Source organism: Physeter macrocephalus, chromosome 7, assembly GCF_002837175.3.
Source record: "Physeter macrocephalus isolate SW-GA chromosome 7, ASM283717v5, whole genome shotgun sequence".
NCBI lineage: Eukaryota > Metazoa > Chordata > Mammalia > Artiodactyla > Physeteridae > Physeter > Physeter macrocephalus.
The window spans coordinates 141,262,160-141,268,533 of NC_041220.1; positions in this window are offsets into that span (position 1 = coordinate 141,262,160).

The window sequence follows — 6,374 nt, forward strand, 5'->3', positions numbered from 1 at the left end:
GGAGGATCATAAAGAGGGCGTAGGGAAGTCGCGACCCATCCGTCAGCACCTACGGTGAGTCTCTCGCTCTGCGCTCCGTGACCTCTGACGGTCCCCTTAAGGGGAACTTCGGTACCAATTTGAGGATTTGGTGCAAAGGGAAATCCTGATGTGGAATGCTCCCTGCAAAGGGAGATTCTGATGTAAGACGCCGCTTTGGGGCAACGGTCCAGGTCGAGTGGGACTCGGAAATCACGTCTGGGCGGGTCTCCGCCATATGTTTCTCTTTTTCTTTTTTGAGCATCCCTTTGCTGTTTCCTTTTATGGTTTATGTTTTATGTGTGACTTCCAGCTGATGAGGTGAAGGTTTGTTTTGATTTGAGCGTGCTAATATCAAACGTCTGTTACCAACTGCTCGAGCCAAAATGGGAAGAGCTTCCTCGAAGGTTCCACCCACCTGGGAACACTTAGGGAAAATTTTAAATGACTGGTCGACCTATAGCTATGATCCAATGACAAAGGAAAATGGCCTGAAAATGGGTCTCCTACAATTAGATCTTTATTGCCACAGGATGGGAAAAATGGACTGAGGTTCCCTTATGTTCAGGACTTTCTGCCCCTTTTATTATAATCCTGCTGTAGGTGGCTCCATAATCAAAAGCCTGAGAAATCAGAAAGAAAAGAAAAGAAAAGAAAAGAAACAAAACTCTCCTGACATTCTAAATGATCCTCTTCTAACTTCTCCCAACTCTCAGGGGAGTGGGAAGGTTCCCCCAGTCCTGCAAGTTCCCTCACTCCTCAGATTCTTCTGATCAAACTAAGACCTCACCTCCCCCGAGGGACAATCCCTGCTGGGACAACGTTTTATCAGCCAGTCTGCTCCTGTTATCAGAGCCAATTTGAGCACTATCTGGTTTAAATTTTAGCTGTGAAACCAGGACCACAAAAAGAGAAAGATGATTTTTGACAGTATGGCCACAATATTCTTTAGACTCTGGAGAAAACTGGTTAAAATAAAGCTTTTCTTAAAATTGCAAAACCAGTTCTTTTTGCATGTGCAATTAGAAAAAGCTAGCTTGTTAAAATACTTTTCTTCAAAATTCTGACCCTGAGACAACAAAAAATATGCCTAAGACAAAGCTTGAAGTTAACTGTTATCATGTCCTTGAGCTACAAACACAGCCCTCTTTGCCTGAGACTTCAGCCTTGGGTTAATTAGTAGAACTTCAAGCCAAGGGAAAAAAAAAAAAGAGGCAAAGAGACATTTTAAATCTCAAGTGGAAACTATGAGATCTCTGTCTGTCTGTGTATGTCTCAGTATATGTTTCTGTCTTGGTAAATTATTAGAACACCTAGAAAAGAGGAAAAAAAAAAAAAAGAGGCAAAGAGACATTTTAAATCTCAAGTGGAAACTATGAGATCTCTGTCTGTCTGTATATGTCTCAGTATATGTTTCTGTCTTTGGATAATATTGCTGAGGTTAATTTGTAAATGAGCTCTATTTAATTGGCTTAAAAGAAAAGTAAGCGCTTACAAATCAAACAATTCTAAATACAAGAAAAATTAAATAAATTTCAGGTTCACGTGACCTGGGAAATATTCAATATTAAATTAATACCTGGTATTAATGTTTGTTTGTTAATCTAATTAATATAGACATGTCTTTAGAGCCATCAACATTAAGTATAATACTTTTATTGTGCCTAGGTTTAATATAAACTAAATAAGATCTTATTATATCTGTTACAAATTTGTCAGCAATGAAAATAACTCGATATGAAGAAACTTTTAAGAAAAAAAATTGCAAATGAGATAAGAGCTTTGGGTGAACTTTTTAGGAACACTGATGTTTTAGGAATATTTACTTAAGAATGATCTCTCCAGATATTTGACAACTTGAAAATTTAGAGTTGCGCTAAATTAAGTTAAAGGATGCAAGTTATTAAATAACTAGGCCATTTCCAAATAAAATAAGGTACTGAAACATTAATTACTGAACATTGGCTTCCTTGTACAGAGAAACAAAAGGTTTAGAACTATTAAAAAATGTGTTTGGTGCCACACTGAGATATTTTCTATAAGAAAGCACATTCTTTAAATATTATTTGGATGTACGTTCACCAGTCTACAGAGTGCTGATATAAAGGACAGTTCATGGTTGCTTAAGGAAAGTAGGATGTGTGTTTTTAGTAAAGAAGCTATGAGGAATGGAACTGCATTTTATTAAGGGAAAAGGAAGTAGGTCTGATTTACGGGTGGCTGTTTCTGAATGGGAAAATAAAGTGATGGATACAGAAAGTGATAAAAAAGGTTTGTGGAAAGTGGACCCTGAGAAGAGTTTTACGCATATGGTACAAGTTTTCTTACGGTGTTGAACTGCTTTGGATGACAGATTTTAAGCTTCTTTACCTTTTAAGTGATCAGTTCCATATTTGCCTTAAAATCTTTGATTGTCACTTTGGGTAAGTGAAAAACAATTGTTTCACAGCAATGTATGATCTTATCTGACTGAGTGTTCTAAACCCTTTTGTTTTTTTGATAAAACTTCCCAAATCAAATTGTAATGAAGTTTCTTTGACCTCTAGCTAACTTTGGGGTGCTTCAAAGGGCCTCTGAAACATCCCAAAGAGAGATGTTACACTAATTAGGTTCATTTGGTATGTTAAAATTACATGGGAAGTGTTGTCAAATGCAATGGAACACCACTCAGCCATAAAAAGAAACGAAACTGAGCCACCTGCAGTGAGGTGGATGGACCCAGAGTCCGCCACGTAGAGTGAAGCAAGTCAGAAAGAGAAAAACAAACACCGCATGCCAACACATATACATGGAATCCAAAAAAAAAAAAAAAATTCTGAAGAACCCAGGGGCAGGACAGGAACAAAGACGCAGACGTAGAGAATGGACCCGAGGACACGGGGAGGGGGAAGGGTAAGCTGGGACGAAGTGAGAGAGTGGCATGGACCCACATACACCACCAAATGCAAAATAGACAGCCAGTGGGAAGCAGCCGCATAGCACAGGGAGATCAGCTCTTCGCTTTGTGACCACCTAGAGGGGTGGGATAGGGAGGGTGGGAGGGAGACACAAGAGGGAGGAGATACGGGGATACATGTGTATGTATAGCTGACTCACCCTGCCACAAAGCAGAAACCAACACACCATTGCAAAGCAGCTACACTCCAACAAAGATGTCAAAAATACATAAATAATAAAATAAAATATTTTAAAAAATAAAAAGGAAACAAAAAAAGTGAAAGAAAGTTATTGTACACAAAAGGAGACAAAGCATAAGTAATTTTTTAACTTCTATCACACAGGTTCCTATAAAAACTCCTCTCACACATGTTCCTCTCACACATGTTCCCTTAGCTGAGGCTAAGTTCCCTCCTGATAGACAGTTGAGAACCCCCAAGTGATAATTATCCAGAAGAGCAAAGTCTTGAGTGTTTCTCCCTGGCTACCGAGTCTGATCCATTCTGAAGGGGTTTTAAGCCCATGAGAAACCGGCTACCCGATAAGTTATAAATGGATATTAAGGCAACTTACTTAACGACCATCTTAAGGCATTCAGGATTGTCTTGAATAAGTGGTTCAGCTTGTACTGTTTTACTTAAGAAATTCTTTGATAAAAGAGGAAACCTGACTTGAGCAAAAGGATGTCAGCCATGAATGGCTGGCAGTGAATTTCATCATATTTCAAGCACCTGACTGCAGCGTCATAAACCTGATCCTCTGCCCTCACGCTCAGAGTGTCCTGCTTGAGCAGATGTGTAACTCGCCTGACATCAAGTTGTAGAAATTCATCAGTTTTATAAACTTCAGTTAAACGCTGATGAATGAAGTCATGTGCAGTTGCTTTCAATTCAGGACTGTCTAGACACTCTGCTAGCACACTTCTACCAGGACAATCTGAAGCATCAACTTGTTCTTTCAAAAAATCAACACATTTTCTTCACAGGTCCAAGCAGCCACTGTGGTAGGACAAGGCCCAGCAGCCCCCTCAGAAGCACGCGGGGAGGCAACGTCTGCAGCTCGGCTGCGTCTGCCGCAGAAGCAGAGACCGGAGGAGGAGTCTCTGCCTCAGGTACTCTTAACTAGCTCATACACAGTAAGACTAAAGGGAATTAACTCCTGGATTAATTTCCACTCACAAAGGGCCCCTGCACTGGACCGGCCTATAGAGAGGACGGCTGACCTCTAAATCACCTTAAAACAACGCTCAAACAGAGGAGAAACTACACTCACACCAGGATGAGAGAAAAGACATCATCCGAAGTAGACAGCTTCCCCAGGATCCTGGACCTGACTCATATGCTTATTTATGATGTTTTCTTGACTTCTTGGACCTTTGCATACGAATCAAATGTTTTTCTATCATAGGCACGATGCTATGCTAGTTTTAAAAATCAATCCAATTGTTGGGTTTGTGGCCAATTACCTATGTCTAGTACTTCTGGGTTACCTGAGTGGATTTCTCCACTCCAAGGCTCTAATTGGCTGACTCTTAGGAAATTTATCTTAAAAGGAAAATTATAGTCATGTTCAGGCCACTATTGATATGACTAGATGAGATTCCCCTCACCTGACCAATTAATAATACCTGCTCTGACCCCGACCATAAATATGAATTTTCCTCTATTACTCAAAGTTCAATCAGAGCAACAAGCAAAATTTCAGCCAAGGAATAAAACCTCCCACAATTATGGGATGGATTTATGTAATTAACACCAGGCTATGGTAATTTAAGGTTAAAGCCTCCTCTAAAGGCTGGGAACAATTAAATTATACTAAGGATAATCAGTCTAGTAACACTAGGAAACTGGACTGAGTACCTTATGGACAATGCCAATTATAATTTCCCTGAAGAATAGGGACTGGTACAGAACAGACTAAGGCAGACGACCTGGGATATACTGGGCTGCCCCTAATGGAAGTTCTTGGCTGAATTCTTTTTTTTTTTTTAAGCATCAGACATTTATTTCTCTCAGCTCTGGAGGCTGGACATCCAAGATCAAGGTGCTGGCAGATTTGGTGTCTGGTGAGGGCCCTTTTCTCCTGGCTTGTAGACGGCCACCTTCTTCCTGGTGTCCTCACATGGTGGAGAGACCTTGGCTGAATTCTTACTTATGACTTTATTAACACTGCCAGCTATGTTATTTGTATTTTGCCTATTTCAAAAAAAAATTCTTGTTTCTTATGTTACCAAATGTGTGACTGAGCCTCTGATAAAATGATGATATATAGTTCCATATGAGATCAATGATTGCAATAGTCTAACTCTAGATATAAGAAGAAGCAACAAGAGGGAATATTGTCCTGGACCATAAGAGACTAGGAAGACAGGTGGTCCAGAGACTTTTGGATACTAGTAAAGGCCTAGTCCAGTAATAGCCCATGGAGTGGCCTATCAGCACAATCTTCACCAGACCTGGGAAAGAGCGTTTCTAGCACCGTGGGACAAAATGGTCAGGAAATGCTCCAAACCATGGTTGAAATTACGACCATAAAGGGGCCCTGCTGACTGAAAACTGACACTTGCCATCTACTTCTACAAGGATTCAATCATGAGCTGCTGTAGCTGGTGACCTTCAACACCCTCTACAAGGACTTCAGGGTGGAGAGCTGAAATGAGGGACTCTGTGCTCTGGGAAAAACTGACAGGACAGGCCTTCAGAGAGCTAAATAATTGCAGGAGAAGATTTTACGAGCCCCAATTCTTGCATCTTCTCATACCCAGAGAAACACTGACATCATGAACGGTGACACTGGTGTGATTTTAGGCAAGTCCTTTTATTGCTAAGAACTTGAGTTTTCTGAGCTGTTTTAGATGTGGGATGCCACTGGCCAATTTCAAAACAATGACTGCTGGCAGCTGGTAACTGCAACCTTACTTCTTAAAGGTCTCCTCTTGTAGCTATTACACTTTTAGATGATAAAATTGCTTTAGATCATATGTTAACAAAAAGAGCAAACACATATGTAGTAACCAATAGCTCCTGTTATTTATATGTTAATACCACATCAAAGGTTAAAACCTACTTTGATGAAACTAGATAACCGGCTACCTGGCTACAAGTCTCCCCAAAGCACCAGGCCTAGACTGGGTTTCAGGCTTATTCTCCTAAAAAGAAATGAGATCTATTTTGTCTATTAACGTTTAGGTTGTCACGCCTCCAAATACTTCTAACAGGGTCTGTTACACCTACATCAATCACACTGGGCTAATAGAAGAGGACATAAAATTATATATATCACCAAATGGCTCCATTCCTTTAGACAGGGTAACACAAGCGCTGACTCTATCAAAATTACTACCAAACGTTACATGGCTCTTCATCCTGCTTGGGCCCCCAGCTACAATAATTCTTCTGTTAATCTTTGGCCTCTGTTTT